Source organism: Cervus canadensis, chromosome 7 (assembly GCF_019320065.1).
Source record: "Cervus canadensis isolate Bull #8, Minnesota chromosome 7, ASM1932006v1, whole genome shotgun sequence".
In the NCBI taxonomy this organism is placed as follows: Eukaryota; Metazoa; Chordata; class Mammalia; order Artiodactyla; family Cervidae; genus Cervus; species Cervus canadensis.
The window spans coordinates 19,789,460-19,807,094 of NC_057392.1; positions in this window are offsets into that span (position 1 = coordinate 19,789,460).

A 17,635-nucleotide genomic window follows, 5' to 3' on the forward strand; every position below is an offset into this window, starting at 1 on the left:
TGGATGAGTTCTTAACCACTGGACCACCAGGAAAGTCCGGGAAGTGGGAAGGTTTAACCAGATGTGACTTTCCATTTCATTTTGAACTTGCATCTAGATGTGCGAATTTGCCCAACCGGTACGTTGAGGGGTTGTCCCTTTAAACGCTAACATTAGGGTAGAGGGTGGTGGTTTTATTTTCTGTGGCTTTCTAAACAAATTACCACATTCTGGGTGACTTAAAACAACAGAGATGTATTCTTTCATGGTTCCAGAGGTCAGAAATCTGAAATCAGTGTCACTGGGCTGAAATGAGGGTGCAGGCAGGGCCGTTCTCCCCCTTGAGGATGTGGGGAGGACAGTGGGGGGCCTATGAGCTGCTGTCTGCTGGCATTCCTTGGCTTTTGGCCTCTCTTGTCAGGAACCTTGGGATGGCATTTAGGCATCACCTGGGTAATTGAGGATGATCATCTTGCCAGGAGGAGAAGGGGACAGCAGAGGATGACATGGTTGGATGGCATCACGGACTCAATGGACATGAGTTTGAGCAAGCTCCAGGAGATGGTGGAGTACAGGAAAGCCTGGCGTGCTGCAGTCCATGGAGTTGCAAAGAGTCGGACATGACTGAGCAACTGAACAACAGCAACAGTCTCTCCATCTCAAGACCTTTAACTTAGTCACATCATATATGGAAAATATATGATCACATCATACGTTCCAGAGATTAGGACCTGATATCTTTTTTTAAACTTTTATTGTGGTAAAAGTCACACAATATGAAGCATACTATTTTAACCTTATATGACTGTACAGTTCGGTAGCACTAAGTGCATGGACATTGTTGTACAGCTCTCACCATCATTCATCGCCCAGATTTTTCAGCTTCGTAAACTGCACTCTGTCCCCATTAAACACTAACTCCCATTCCCCCTCCCCACCCCGCTCCTTCCCCCTTCCCCACAACTAGCCCTGGCCCCTGCATCTATTAATGCAATGCACTTTCTGACTGTGTGAACTTGACTGTTCTAGGGACCTCATATAAGTGGAATAAATAGTATTTAGGACCTGATACAGGATTTCCCATGTGGCATGGTGGTCAGAAACTATGGTGGAAGTAATGAAGATAATGGTGACCTCCCTCAAAAGATCCCAGGCATGTACTGCTACAGTCCACGCCCCCAACCCTGCAGCAGGCCATCACCAACCCATGCCTTCGCCGGAGACTCCCGGACACCCACAGGCAAGTCTCCTGTGGGGTCACTGTTCCTTTCTCCTGGGTCCTGGTGCGCAAGGTTCTGTTGTGCTCTCCAAGAGTCTATTTCCCAGTCCTAGGTAAGTTCTGGCAGCTCTATAGTGGGATTAATGGTGACTTCCTCCAAGACGACTTCTGCCATACCCAGAGCCCCTGTCCCTGTGGCAGACCACTGCCGACCTCCACAGGAGATGCTCAAACACAGTTCTGTCTCCGTCTCTGTGGGGTCCCTGGGTCCTGGTGCACACAAGGTTTGTTTGAGCCCTCTGAGCATCTCTGGCAGGAATGGGGTTTGATTCTAAATGCGAATTCACCCCTCCGAAATTAAAAGACGCTTACTCCTTGGAAGGAAAGTTATGACCAACCTAGATAGCATATTAAAAAGCAGAGACATTACTTTGCAAACAAACGTCCATCTGGTCAAGGCTATGGTTTTTCCAGTGGTCATGTATGGATGTGAGAGTTGGATTGTGAAGAAAGCTGAGCGCTGAAAAATTGATGCTTTTGAACTATGGTGTTGGAGAAGACTCTTGAGAGTCCTTTGGACTGCAAGGAGATCCAACCAGTCCATCCTAAAGGAGATCACTCCTGGGCGTTCATTGGAGGGACTGATGCTGAAGCTGAAAGTCCAGTACTTTGGCCACCTCATGCGAAAAGTTGACTCATTGGAAAAGACCCTGATGCTGGGAGGGATTGGGGGCAGGAGGGGAAGGAGCCGACAGAGGATGAGATGGCTGGATGGCATCACCAACTCGATGGACATGAGTTTGAGTAAACTCCGGGAGTTGGTGATGGACAGGGAGGCCTGGCGTGCTGCGATTCATGGGGTCGCAAAGGGTCGGACACGACTGAGCGACTGAACTGAACTGAACTGAACTGTCTTGCTGGGGCTTCTCCTCATGGCCACTCCAGTGCCTACCACAGCTTCATTACTCCACCATAGTTTGGCCCCAGGTAAATAGCAGGGAGGGAACACAGCTCCACCCATCAACAGAAAATTGGATTAAAGATTTACTGAGCATGGCCCCGCCCATCAGAACAAGACCCAGTATTCCCCTCAGTCAGTCTATCCCATCAGGAAGCTTTCATAAACCTCTTATCCTTCTCCATCAGAGGGCAGACAGACTGAAAACCACACTCACAGAAAACTAAACAATCTAATTGCATGGACCACAGCCTTGTCTAACTCAATGAAACCATGAGACATGCCATGTAGGGCCACCCAAGATGGATGGGTTATAGTGGAGAGTTCTGACAGAATGTGGTCCACTGGAGAAGGGAAATGGCAAACTACTTCAGTATTCCTGCCTTGAGAACCCCATGAACAGTATGAAAAGGCAACAAGATAGGACCCTGAAAGATGAAATCCCTAGGTAGGTAGGTGTCTGATATGCTACTGGAGAAATAGCTCCAGAAAGAATGAAGATATGGAGCCAAAGCAAAAACAACACCCAGTTGTGGATGTGACTGGTGATGGAAGCAAGGTCTGATACGGTAAAGAGCAATACTGCATAGGAACCTGGATTGTTAGGTCTGTGAATCAAGGCAAATTGGGAGTGGTCAAACAGGAGATGGCAAGAGTGAACGTCGACATTTTAGGAATCAGTGAACTAAAATGGACAGGAATGGGTGAATTTAACTCAGATGACCATTATATCTACTACTGTGGGCAAGAATCCCTTAAAAGAAATTGAGTAGTCATCATAGTCAACAAAAGAGTCTGAAATGCAGTACTTGGAGGCAGTCTCAAAAACGACAGAATGATCTCTGTTCATTTCCAAGGCAAACCATTCAATATCACGGTAATCGAAGTCTATGCCCCAACCAGCAATGTTGAAGAAGCTGAAGTTGAATGGTTCTATGAAGACCTACAAGACCTTCTAGAATTAACACCCAAAGAAGATGTCCTTTTCGTTATAGGGGACTGGAATGCAAAAGTAAGAAATCAAGAAACACCTGGAGTAACAGGCAAATTTGGCCTTGGCATACAGAATGAAGCAGGGCAAAGGCTAATATAGTTCTGCCAAGAGAATGCACTGGTGATAGCAAACACCTTCCTCCAACAACACAAGAGAAGACTCTACACATGGAAATCACCAGATGGTCGACACTGAAATCAGATTGATCATATTCTTTGCAGTCAAAGATGGAGAAGCTCTATACAGTCAGCAAAAACAAGATCAGGAGCTGACTGTGGCTCAGATCATGAACTCCTTATTGCCAAATTCAGACTTAAATTGAAGAAAGTAGGGAATACCACTAGACCATTCAGGTATGACCTAAATCAAATCCCTAACGATTATACAGTGGAAGTGAGAAATAGATTTAAGGGACTAGATCTGATAGATAGAGTGCCGGATGAACTATGGACGGAGGTTCATGACATTGTACAGGAGACGGAGCAAGATCATCCCCAAGAAAAAGAAATGCAAAAGAGGAAAATGGCTGTCTGAGGAAGCCTTATAGATAACTGTAAAAAGAAGAGAAGAGAAAAGCAAAGGAGAATAGGAAAGATATACCCATTTAAATGCAGAGTTCCAAAGAATAGCAAGGAGAGATAAGAAGGCCTTCCTCAGTGATCAGTGCAAAGAAATAGAGGAAAACAATAGAATGGGAAAGATTAGAGATCTCTTCAAGAAAATTATAGATGCCAAGGGAACATTTCATGCAAAGATGGGCTCAATAAAGGACAAAAATACTATGGACCTAACAGAAGATATTAAGAAGAGGTGGCAAGAAAAAAAAAAAAAAAGAAGAGGTGGCAAGAATGCACAGAAGAACTATACAAAAAAGATCTTCATGACCCAGATAACCATGATGGTGTGATCACTCACCTAGAGCCAGAAATCCTGGAATGTGAAGTCAAGTGGGCCTTAGGAAGCATCATTAGGAACAAAGCTGGTGGAAGTGATGGAATTCCAGTTGAGCTATTTCAAATCCTAAAAGATGATGCTGTGAAAGTGCTGCACTCAATATGCCAGCAAATTTGGAAAACTCAGCAGTGGCCAGAGCACTGGAAAAGGTCAGTTTTCATTCGAATCCCAAAGAAAGACAATGCCAAAGAATGCTCAGACTACCGCAGAATTGCACTCATCTCACACAGCTAGCAAAGTAATGCTCAAAATTCTTCAAGCCAGGCTTAACAATACGTGAACTGTGAACTTCTAGATGTTCAAGCTGGTTTTAGAAAAGGCAGAGGAACCAGAGATCAAATTGCTGGATCATCGAAAAACTGAGAGAGTTCCAGAAAAACATCTATTTCTGCTTTATTGACTATGCCAAAGCCTTTGACTGTGTGGATCACAATAAACTGTGGAGAATTCTGGAAGAGATGGGAATACCAGACCACCTGACCTGCCTCTTGAGAAATCTGTTTGCAGGTCAGGAAGCAACAGTTAGAACTGGACATGGAACAATAGACTGGTTCCAAATAGGAGAAGGAGTATGTCAAGGCTGTATATTGTCACCCTGCTTATTTAACTTATATGCAGAGTACATCATGAGAAATACTGGGCTGGATGAAGCACAAGCTATAATCAAGATTCCCAGGAGAAATATCAATAACCTCAGATATGCAGATAACACCACCCTTATGGCAGAAAGTGAAGAAGAACTAAAGAGTCTCTTGATGAAAGTGAAAGAGGAGAGTGAAAAAGTTGGATTGAAGTTCAACATTCAGAAAACAAAGATCATGGCATCTGGTCCCATCACTTCATGGCAAATAGATGGAGAAACAGTGGAAACAGTGGCAGACTTTATTTTGGCGGGGGGGTGGGGGGCTCCAAAATCACTGCAGATTGTGACTGCAGCCATGAAATTAAAAGACACTTACTCCTTGGAAGGAAAGTTATGACCAACCTAGAGAGCATGTTAAAAAGCAAAGACATTACTTTGCCAACAAAGGTCCGTCTCGTCAAGGCTATGGTTTTTCCAGTAGTCATGTATGGATGTGAGAGTTGGACTATAAAGAAAGCTGAAGGCTGAAGAATTGATGCTTTTGAACTATGGTGTTGGAGAAGACTCCTGAGACTCCCTTGGATAGCAAGGAGATCAAACTAATCAATCTTAAAGGAAATCAACCCTGAATATTCATTGAAAGGACTGATGTTGAAGCTGAAGCTCCAGTCCTTTTGCCACCTGATGCTAAGAGTTGATTCATTAGAAAAGACCCTGATGCTGGGAAAGATTGAAGATGGAAGGAGAAGAGTGTGGCAGAGGATGAGATGGTTGGATGGCATCACCGACTTAATGAACATGAGTTTGAGCAAACTCCGGGAGATGGTGAAGGATGGGGAAGTCTGTTGTGCAGCAGTCCATGGGGTCGCAGAGTCGGACACAAATGAGAGACTGAACAACAACAATGCAATCCTTTTAAAAGCTGATTCCTTTGGTAAAGGAAGATGGGTCCAGGGCAGACGTGAGAGCTGATGGTTCTTCTGGACTTTTAGACCAAGACAGCAAATTGTAGGGGGAAAAGGAACTCACTGAAAGGCATTGGTCAGGTGGCAGTTTCCAAACAGCAGTGGGTTATGGCTATCCACAGGTGGAATGGTGGTGTCTCTCGCCTGGTCACTCCTGTGACTGAGCACTTTTGTCCCATTTGAAGCTCAAGCTTCATGTGTTTCCAAGCACATAGTGAATTGAGGGCTAAAAGTGCTGACTAGGCACTTCCCCCGCAGTCCAGTGATTAAGAATCGTGCTTCCACTGCAGGGAGTGTAGGGTCGATCCTTGGTCAGGAAACTAGGATCATGAATGCCATGCAGTGCAGCCAGAAAATGAAAATAAAAATAAAATAAAACTGCTGACTAAATTGATGTGACCCTGAAGCCATTTTTAAAAGAGCAGAGATGTCACTATTTTCTGTTGTTTCTTTTTTCCCTTTAAAAAAGATCTTGGAGTCTAGAGCTTCATCCCTTTTCCTCTAGTAAGAGTCAGCCTTGTTGACCCTGGTCCAGATTGTGAGTCACTCTACTGAAACCAGGAATATGAACATGCATTGAAGTTTGATTTTAAAGCTACTTACTGTATTTAATCATCTCCAAGATTCCTTTTGCTATTTGGCATGTCTCATGCTATACATTTGACACATTTAAACACCTTTAATAGTTTAAAATTAATAGTTTAATTAATATTAAAATAGTAGCTATAGACCTAGACTCGATAAAACATTATAAAAATTGTAGTTTGCTTATGAAGCACTCTCATAAAAACTCGGTCAGATGATTTAATCTGCTTTCTCCATTAGTGTGTGTGCTCAGTCGTGTTTGACTCTTCTGTAATCACATGGACTGTAGCCCGTCAGACTCTGTCTGTGGGATTTTCCAGGCAAGAATACTGAAGTGGGTTGCCATTTTCTCCTCCAGGGGATCTTCCGGACCCAGGGATTGAACACGTGTCTCTTATGTCTCCTGCATTGGCAAGTGAGTTCTTTACCACTGGCACCACCTGGGAAGCCCTTTCTCCAATCAGCGAGCACCCCAATATGTGACCCTGTTGATTGGGTGCACTGTCTGGTTCCCTGATACCTGTAAGATTACTCCTCCTAAAATAGATGCCCTGTCCCTTTCTTCCTCCCTTCCTCCCTTTCTCTTTTCCTCCTAAAATAGATGCCCTGTCCCTTCCTTCCTCCCTTCCTCTTTTCTTTTAAAATTTATTTACTTGGTTGCTCTGGCTCTTCATTGCTGCTTATGGACTTTCTCTGGTTGCAGGGAGCTGGCTTCTCATTGTAGTGGCTTCTTTTGTTGCAGAGCACGGGCTCTAGGACGCTATTCTCTGAGTGTCCTTTCCCTTCAACCCAGGATGCTCACAGTAATTACGTGTCCTGCCCTCTGCCATTGGAGAGGACTGTGTGAGCAGTCATGGCTGGCGAGTTGGGAGAAAAGGTGATGTTTGTCACCTACAGCTTTAGGCAGGTGTTCGGTCAGTGCCTATTGAGCAGGTGCCAATGGGTAGGTGTGCTTTTGCTGCTGGTGGGGTGCAGAGATGTGCAAGGCTCAGACCCTGCCCTGAAGGAGCTCAACTAGTCAGTGGCACACATGAAATCGTCAACATGAAATCAGTGTGATAAAGTGTCTGTGTCCCTATTTCTGTTCACACGCCCCTCAGGTTCTCCTTGCTTCACTCCAGTCTTTCTGAGTCTCCACCCTTTGCCAAGGTCACTGGTAGCCTCCCTGTGCCCAAGCCAAGTGGTCACTTAATTGTCTTCATTCATTCATTCTTCTGCACCTACTACATGCTGAGCACTGTTCCAGCCCTTCGGATGGATCAATACGCAAAGCAAAGCTCCTGCCCTCACGGAGTCCACAGTGCACAAGTGTGGGCCCAGCTGGCACCCTCGAGGATGAGGGCTGAGCCTGGACGGGTGGAGGATCTGTGAACACGTGACCAAGGTCTTCCAAGGTCTTGATCGCCAAGGTCTTCCCTTGGGCGATCAGCACACAGTGAGGTTTTCCTGTCAGGAGAGACATGCCCAATTTGTGAGCCTCGGTGTTCTGCAGAGGACTGGAGGAGAGCAAAGAGCCTGGTAGTGAAGAGTCATCTGCAATGTTTACGACGAGGAATGGAAAGGGCCTGAAATAAGACAGCAGCCGTGGTCACTGATGCAAACACCCAGGAGGGAGATTCTAAGGTGCTGTGACTCCATGGGTTTGCCAGTCAAAGAGGGAAGGAGGTGGACCCCAGGCCCCAGCCCAGGACCGCGGCTTCCCCTCTCAGTTTCCTTCTCACACCCTTGTGCACGCTGTCAGCTCCACTCTGGACATGCTGCCCCAGCCCACGGTCCCTGCCTGTTGAATCTTTGCTGGCGGCTGCATTAATCAATCCGGGATTAATTAATTAACACTGCCAAAAACTCCAGAGTTCATCCGGTAGGTAGCTTTTGTCTTGGATGGGAAGGGCTTCAACTGCATTACACATATGCTAATAAGGAGAAAAGGAGAAAAGGAAAGATATACCCATTTAAATGCAGAGTTCCAAAGAATAGCAAGGAGAGATAAGAAAGCCTTCCTCAGTGGTCAGTGCAAAGAAATAGAGGAAAACAATAGAATGGGAAAGATTAGAGATCTCTTCAAGAAAATGAGAGATACCAAGGGAATATTTCATGCAAGAATGGGCACAATAAAGGACAAAAATACTATGGACCTAACAGAAGATATTAAGAAGAGGTGGCAAGAATGCACAGAAGAACTATACAAAAAAGATCTTCATGACCCAGATAATCATGATGGTGTGATCACTCACCTAGAGCCAGAAATCCTGGAATGTGAAGTCAAGTGGGCCTTAGGAAGCATCATTAGGAACAAAGCTGGTGGAAGTGATGGAATTCCAGTTGAGCTATTTCAAATCCTAAAAGATGATGCTGTGAAAGTGCTGCACTCAATATGCCAGCAAATTTGGAAAACTCAGCAGTGGCCAGAGCACTGGAAAAGGTCAGTTTTCATTCGAATCCCAAAGAAAGACAATGCCAAAGAATGCTCAGACTACCGCAGAATTGCACTCATCTCACACAGCTAGCAAAGTAATGCTCAAAATTCTTCAAGCCAGGCTTAACAATATGTGAACTGTGAATTTCCAGATGTTCAAGCTGGTTTTAGAAAAGGCAGAGGAACCAGAGATCAAATTGCTGGATCACTGAAAAGCAAGAGAGTTCCAGAAAAACATCTATTTCTGCTTTATTGACTATGCCAAAGCCTTTGACTGTGTGGATCACAATAAACTGTGGAGAATTCTGGAAGAGATGGGAATACCAGACCATCTGACCGGCCTCTTGAGAAATCTGTATGTAGGTCCAGAGGCAACAGTTAGAACTGGACATGGAACAATAGACTGGTTCCAAATAGGAGAAGGAGTATGTCAAGGCTGTATATTGTCACTGTGCTTATTTATCTTATATGCTTAGCCAAAGGGATGGAAGAGCCCCGTCCAGGGCAGCAGAAGCAATTATCCTGCCTCCTGAGGCCCGTGGGTGCCAAGATCTCTGTTCCCACAGCGTGTGCATTCAGGTGGTTTTTTCTATCCCCTGAGAGCAGGGCTCAGCCCTGGGGGAGCCCTGGGACACTGCCCGGCTTCCTGCCTCTTCCTCCCTGCCATTCCTGAGGACCCTCCATTCCTTGGGGCAGGTCTGAGCGCATAGTGGGTGGAAATGTTTCCCCAAGTATGTCCACTTCCTAAGCCCCAAACTTGTGAAGGTGACCTTATTTGGAAATGGAGTCTTTGCAGATGTAATCTGGTTGAGATGAGGTCATCCTGGAGTGAGGTGATCCCTAGATCAGAGATCCCATGTCTTGAGGAGGAAGAGCTGTGTCTTGGAGACACACAGATGCACCGGGAGCAGGCCATGTAAAGATGCAGGCGGAGAGTCGAGTGAGGCGGCCACAAGCCCAGGAAAGCCAAGGATTGCTGGTGGCCCCCCAAAGCTTGGAGTGGCACAGAGGGGCTCCTTTCTGGAGTCTTCAGAGAAAGCACAGTCCTGACCACACCTGGATCTTGCATTTCTGGCGCTTAAACTGAGAGAGTATATCTTATTGTTTTAAGCCACCAAGCTTGTGGTCCTTTGTTCTGACAGCCCTGGGACAAGAACACAGGCTGAACCACTTAGTGTTGAAGGAGGAGGCTGTGAGTCCAACCTGAGTCACGTCCCCACCTTGCCAGGGTTGAGCTGTGTGACCTTGGATGAGTTACCTAATCTCTCTGTCCCTTGGCCTCCCCCTGAGTTGTGGAAGGGCTGAGTTAGTGAGTCTCCAGTGTTAGACAGTGGACAGGTGCCCAGCATGATGTATGCCCCTAAGAGTGCTAGTTCCATGTTTCAGAATTTAAGTTTCCCGTTCACTTCAGCACTGCCGTGGGCTCTCAGAACACACACTTGTTCTGTGTCATTTTATGGGGGCTCATTCTATGCCCCACAGACCAGGCAGCTCAAACAACAGAGCTTTATGCTCTCAGAGTTCTGGGGGCCAAAAGTCCAGAATCAAGGAGTCAGCAGGGCCGTGGTGTCTCCGAGGAGTCTAGGGGAGCTAGAAGGTCCTCCCTGACCTTTTCCAGCTTCCAGGGGGGCCCGGCCCTCCTCCGTTTGTAGACACATCACTCCAACCTCCACCCTCCCTGTGTGTCCTCTATGTCTCCTTCTCTCTTTCCTCATGACCCCAGTAGTTAGATTGGAGACCAGCTCCTCAATGACCTCATGTTAACCTGATGACATCTACGAAGACCCAGTTTCCCAAGGCGGCCACCGTTGTGGGTGTTGCGGTCAGGACTTCAGTGTGTTTTGTGGGGGACACGATTTGCCCCACAGCACTGCTTCTTGTGAAAACTTCCCAAAATCATGGGGAGGTATTTTCAGTTCAGGCACTTAACAGATTTTTTTTTTTAATGTATTTTACCCATGAGCATTGGACAACCAGTGGAACGTGTGTTAAAACAGGTGCCGAGTATAGATGGCTGCAGCGTGAGGTTTCATGAATAGCTGGGACGTGGCCCAGATGCTCAGTCGTGTCCAACTCTTTGTGGTTCCATGGACTGTAGCCCATCAGGCTCCTCTCTCCGTGGGATTCTCCAAGCAAGGATACTGGAGTGGGTTGCCATTTCCTTCTCCAGAGGATCAGAAATTGACCTGTCTGCATGTACCCTCTTCTTGCCTGGGGAATTCCATGAACAGAAGAGCCTAGCCAGCTACAGTCCATGAGGTCACAGACTCAGACATGACTGAGCGGCTCACACACACACACACACACACACACACACGCACACGCACACATGCACACACCCACACACCCACATGTGCGTGCACGCGCGCACACACACACACACTTGTGCCCAGAAACTTCCTAGCTTTTGACTTTATGGGATTCACTCATTCATTTATTCATTCAGTGAGTATTTGTTGCATCCTTTGCATTCTAGCATCCATGGAAGATACAATGGAGTATGACGCCTTGGTCCTCTAACTCCGGTCCAGCTTTTTCTGGCTTGAACTTGTCCTGAGCATCTTTTCCCCATTTTGGAAAGTTCCATTTTCTGTTCCAAATCAAGCTGGTTTCCCATACCCTTCTCCCCATACCCAGGTGGGAGACACACAAGCTTCTGTTTGTGTCTTGCTTGCATCTGGATCTGGTGAAAACTTCATTCCTGAGGATCTCTGCTGTGGGTGGATGGGACAGCTACTTTATTCACCATTGTGATTTCACAAGCTACACATATGCATGGTGACCCAGGCATCAGTGGAATTAAAAATCTTTGTGAAGAACAAACTTTTGCACAGTAAAGGGAACCAAAAATAAAACAAAAAGACAATGTACAGAATGGGAGAAAAAACAATGCAACTGACAAGGGCTTAATTTCTAAAATATACAAATAGCTCATACAACTCAATAATAAAAAAGCAAATGGCTCAATAAAAGAGTGGGCATTTCTCTAAAGAAGACAAACAGATGGTGAATAGGCACATGAAAAAGTGCTGGATATCATTAATTATTAGAAAAATGCAAATCTAAACTACAGTGAGGTATCACCTCATACTAGCCAGAATGGCCATCATTAAAAAAGTCTACAAACAATAAATGCTGGAGAGAGTGTGTAGAAAAGGGACCCTTCTATTGGTAAGAATATAAGTTGATATAGCCACTATGGAGAACAGTATGACAGTTCCTTAAAAAGCTAAAAATAGTTACCATATGATCCAGCAATCCCACTCCTGGGCACAAATCCAGTTGAAACTCTAATCCAAAAAGATACATGCTCCCCTATGTTCACAGTATCGCTATTCACAATAGCCAAGACATGGAAACAACATAAATGTCCATTGACAGACGAATGGATAAAGAAGATGTGGTACATACATACAGTGGAATACTACTCAGCCATGAAAAAGAATGAAATGATGCCATTTGCAGCAATGTGATGGACCTAGAGATTATCATACCAAGTGAAGTAAGTCGGAGAAAGAAATCACTTATAGCATCTAAAATATGATACAAAGGAACTTACTTATAAAACAGACTCACAGACATAGATATCAAGCTTAAGGTTTTCAAGGGGAAGGGTGGAAAGAGGGATAAATTAGGAGTCTGGAATTAGCAAATACAAACTTCTAGATATAAAATAGATAAACAATAAGGACCTACTGTATGGCACAGGGAACTATATTTAATATTCTGGGGAAAAAAAAAAAGCCAATGTCATATGAATAATGCAGTGTCAGCCACTTAAAATCTCAAATGAGGGCCATTTTACAGGAAAAATAATAAATATAGTATATTTGGGTTCTCCAGAGAAACATAACAGATAACCAACAGGGTAACAGGGTTTGTGTGTGTGTATGTGTGTATCTATGTCTAGATCAAGAGAAATAAATATTTAATTTAAGGAATTATCTTACACATTTAAGGGGACTGGCCAATCCAAAATTTTCAGGGTGGGCTGACCGACTGGTGACTCAGAAGAGGTGCATTTTGAGCCCAAAGTCTGTTTTGGCAGAATTCCCTCTTCCTTGGGGGATGTCTTTCCTTTTTCTTTGTCTTCCACTGATTGGATGAGTGTGCTGTGTGTGTGTGTGAACTCAGTCACTCAGTCTTGTCCAGTTCTTTGCAACTCCATGGACTGTAACCCCCGAGGCTCCTCTGTCCATGGGATTTTTCAGGCTAGAATACTGGTGTGTTGCCATGCCCTCCTCCAGGGGATCTTCTCAACCCAGGGATCAAACCCACGTCTCCTGCATCTCCTGCATTGGCAGGTGGGTTCTTCACCACTAGCACCATCTGGGAAGTTGATTAGGTGGGACCCCCCTCCCCCAGTACAGACAGCAATTTGCTTTACAAAGTCTACTGATTAAATGTTAATCTCATCTAAAAAATACCTTCAAAAAAACATCTAAAATCATATTTGACTAAAATCTGGATACCACAGCCTAGCCAAGTTGATATGTAAAACTATGACTAATCAGATTTTAAATTTAGCTTTGTTTTTAAAAATGAGTTAAGCTTTTGTAAGCCTCCCAATGGAAATGAACAATGCAAGAATGAGAATAAGGAAGGCTCATCACTGAAGATGATGACACGTGGGTTTCTCAGACCTTGGACACGATGTTTGTGCAGGATGGATGTGCAGCTGTAACTCTGCGTCATCAACAGACACTCCTGTCTTCAGTCCCACCTACGTGCAAGTGATAGGGCAAGTGCGTTACTCACGCCCTCTTCATTTTGCTGTAGCTGTTGTTCAGTCACTAAGTCATGTCTGATTCTTTGAGACCCCATGGACTGCAGCACGCCAGGCTTCCCTGTCCTTCACCATCTCCTGGAGCTTGCTCAAACTCATGTCCATTGAGTCAGTGATGCCATCCAACCACTCATCCCCTGTCGTCCCCTTCTCCTGCCTTCAATCTTTCCCAGTATTAGGGTCTTTTCTAATGAGTTGGCTCTTCCCATTAGGTGGCCAAAGTATTGGAGCTTCCACTTTAGCATCAGTCGTTCCCATGAATATTGATTTCCTTTGGGATTGACTGGTTTGAGCTCCTTGGAGTCCAAGGGGCTCTCGAGAGTCTTCTCCCATTTTTCTTATTGCTTTTTTCCCTTATGAGGATGAAAATACAATGGAATTAATGGTAATTCATGAGAACGTGGCAGTTCATAAGCATTGCCCTGGCTAAAAGTACCACAGGTGTCAATGATGGGCTGATGCAGTGGACACATCTATCCCAGGCTGGATGCCTGACAGATATGAATCAGGAAGTGCTAGGGGCTGTTGAACCATTGCTGGGTGTAGGAGCCATCCTGTGCATAGTAGGAGGTTGTGCAGCATCGCTGGCCCCACACCTGTGAGATGTCAGTAGCAACCCTCTTAGTTTTGACACCCAAAAATATCTCCAGATGTTGCCCAGTGTCCCCTGGCTGGAGGGGGCCCCAGAGCATCAAGTGCAGGCAGCAGGATCCAGGCGGGGAAGGGAGTGGGAGGATCCTGGGAGTCACTGCAGGCTGAAGCTACAAGGCCGCACGGACTGTGCACAGGGACGCTAATGACCTTGGCGGAAGGTAGAGGTGGTACAAATGTGAACAGGAGCTCAGGCACTGCAGGGTTTGGAGCTTTCACATTGGGAGCTGGTATGCAGATTCAGAGTTCAGCAGCAGTCCATTCTGGGTGCAGCCCTTTCCTTCCCACCCAGAGCCTCCACTTGCTGCAGGAACCCTGTGGCCTTCACCACCGTAAGTACTTGATTAAGACTAGCTGAAATCCAACCATCCCTGAAGACCCAGCCCCAGGTGGGCTTAAGGTTCTGGGGATTCTAAGTGCACCAGCTGTGTGGTCCACGCTCTGTCTCCCTCTCAGGAGAGCATGTGAACGCACAACTGGAGAGTCACCTTACTGAACCATCCCTGGTTCAGTACAGAGCCCATGAAGGACTTCCTGACTCACAAGTGATCCACATGCCCAGGTACTAGGACTTTCCCCTGAGGAGCCTTCCCAGATGGCTGCGTGTGTCTTACAGAACCTCAAGGATGCTCAGGGCATCATAGAGGTGACATGAAGGAAAATGAGCACCAACAGACTGAGGTGTCTCCCCACCCCACTACTCGTGAGCAGCCTGGATAAGAAAATGCAGAGCTTCCATTTTCAAAAATAGGCTGAGCAGACTCCAGAGGAGAGATATAGACCCCAAATGAACATGTGAAAAGATGCTCAACATTGTTTATCATCAGGGAAATGAACAGTAACATGATCATGAGATACCACTACATGTCTATTGTTGTATCACTAAGTTGTGTCCAACTCCTTTTCGATCCCATGGACTGTAGCCCACCAGGCTCCTCTGTCCATGAGATTTCCCAGGCAAGAATACTGGAGTGAGTTGCCATTTCCTTCTACAGGGGATCTTCCTGGCTCAGGGATTGAACCCACATCTGCATGGCAAGCGAATTCTTTACCACTGAGCCACTTAGGAATCCCAACAGGTATCCATTCTACCCCCCAAACTCCCCTCCCATCCAAGCTGCCACATAACCTTGAGCCAAGTTCCCTGTGCTATACAGTAGGTCCTGTTGGCTATCCATTTAAAATGTGACAGTGTGTACATGTCCGTCTCAAACTCCCTAACTATCCCTTCCTCCCATCTTTCCCCTCAACCTCGGGCAGACATAAGTTCATTCTCTAAGTCTGTGAGTCTCTGTTCATTTGAATCATTCATTTGAATCATTTCGTTTTAGATTCCACATAGAAGGGATGTCATAGGACATTTCTCCTTCTCTGACTTTCTTCACACAACATGACAATCCCTAAGTTCATCCTAGAGGTTGCTGCAAATATTTCATTTGTTTTAATGGCTGAGTAATATTACATTGTATATATGTACCACGTCTTCTATATGGGTCTATTTATATGACATTCCGGGAAAAACAAAAATATTAGGACCTATACCAGGGGTGCTGAGGGTGTGGGGAGAGCTGACTGACAGCAAAGGCATAGGAGAGGGCTTTTACGGGTGATGGCAATGCTCTGTACCTTGATGGAGATGAGCTGTACATCTGAAAAGAATGCACTTTTTATTTATTGAGATACAACTGACATGTAACATCATATTAGTTTCAGGTGTGCAACATAACTATTCTGTATATATTGTGAAATGAGTAAATTTTATTGGCTGTACATTTTACCTCAATAAATCCATCTTAGAGAGGAAAACATAAAGAATGCAAAGCAAGCTCTTCTTCAGAAGATGTGAAGACTCAAGGTCACAGGATCCTGAAATCTTCTGAAATCTTGGGACTTCCCTGGTGGTCCAGTGGCTGGGACTCTGCACTCTCAATGCAGGGGACCTGGGTTTGATCCCTGGGTGGGGAACTAGATTCCACGTGATGCAACTGAGAGTTCCCATGCTGCAAGTAAAGATCCCACTTGCCACGACTTAGACCTGGTGCAGCCAAAAAATAAATACTTAGAAAATCCTCTGAAATCTCAGCATGGAAGGGCAGCAGGTTTTGCCATCCCCAAATAGGCCACTTGCAAATGATTATTTTGAGTTAAATGCAATCAGCCCCCAGGAGATTCAGGAAAGGCTCTGTACCTCCTCCTCTGCCTGTTTACATTGGAGAGGGAGCCTATACCAGAAAGAGAGCACTGACCAAGGAAACTTTTTTACCTAAGAAGCTTACCTGCCTAACAGGGCAGCTCCTGTTTTCCAAGCATCTCCGCTGCCTTCATGTGAAGGGTCCCTCTCGCCGTGGCCTCCCCGCCATTTGCCTTAGCTCAGGATGTTCTACAAGCTTCAGTTACCGGGTTGCCTTTTGAGTCTTTGTGTCTTTCTGGGGCTTCTGTATGTCAGTCATTTTTTTTGCTTCTTTTCCTGTGCATTAATGGGTTTAATGATCAGACCAGCCAAAGAACCTGAAAGAGCGGAAGGAAAAACTTTCTTTCCCTGTACTACATGCCCTGGAGAAACCCAGAGGAGGACAGAGTTTCAGAGCAAAACCTCAGGAATCTTTTCGTTTCTGGGTTTTAGGTTTTTTGTTTGTTTGCTTAAATATTTATTTGTTTATTTGGCTGTGCTGAGTCTTAGTTGTGGCATGTGGGATCTAGTTCCCTGACCAGGGATGGAACCCTGGCACGCTGCATGGGAAGCGTGGGGTCTGAGCCACTGGACCTCCAGGGAAGTCCCTAGATTTTAGGTCTGGGGTGTGAGCCACCTTATCTATTTAAACATAAGACACAGGGAGGCTTTCTGGGACTGTTCTAGCCTCCATCATGCAAGGATCCTTCTTCCGACTCCTTTCCCTAGATTTTAGGTCTGGGGCGTGAGCCGCCTTATCTATTTAAACAAAGACACAGGGAGGCTTTCTGGGACTGTTCTAGCCTCCCTCATGCAAGGATCCTTCTTCCGACTCCTTGCTGAACCTTTAGTGTAGACACTTAATTTTTCCATAAATAAGGATATTAGGAAATGATACTTTTGGCAGACACTGCTTTATGAAAACTTGTTCTCTTTGGATAATTCTATACGAGGAAACGGGGATGGTGAGATCACTCGTTTCGGTGAATATTTTTGAAGTGAAGCATCAAAACCAATGCTATGATGTTTGTACACCTTGAAATAAAACATTAGTGGGAAAACTGCATCTGTTGGGAGCCCATGTTGGACCCTGAACCTCAGAGCAGGGAAAAGCGAGATGGTTGTGATTGTGCCAGGCAAGGCTCGGCCTCTCGCCTCCCAACTCCTGGGTTTGCCCCCTACTTCTCCCCCGCCCCTCTGCACACTTCCCCCTGCCCCAGGCCCACCATCCGTGGGAAGAACTGCCATCCCGTGAGTCCCTGGCACGTCTTGTGGGAGGGCAGGGCAGAGGGCCCTGAAGGTCAGCCTGGGAGCCTTGGGCCTGTTCTGGGAGGAACTCAGGTTGCAGGTCTGCCCCCTCATCCTGGCCCAGACA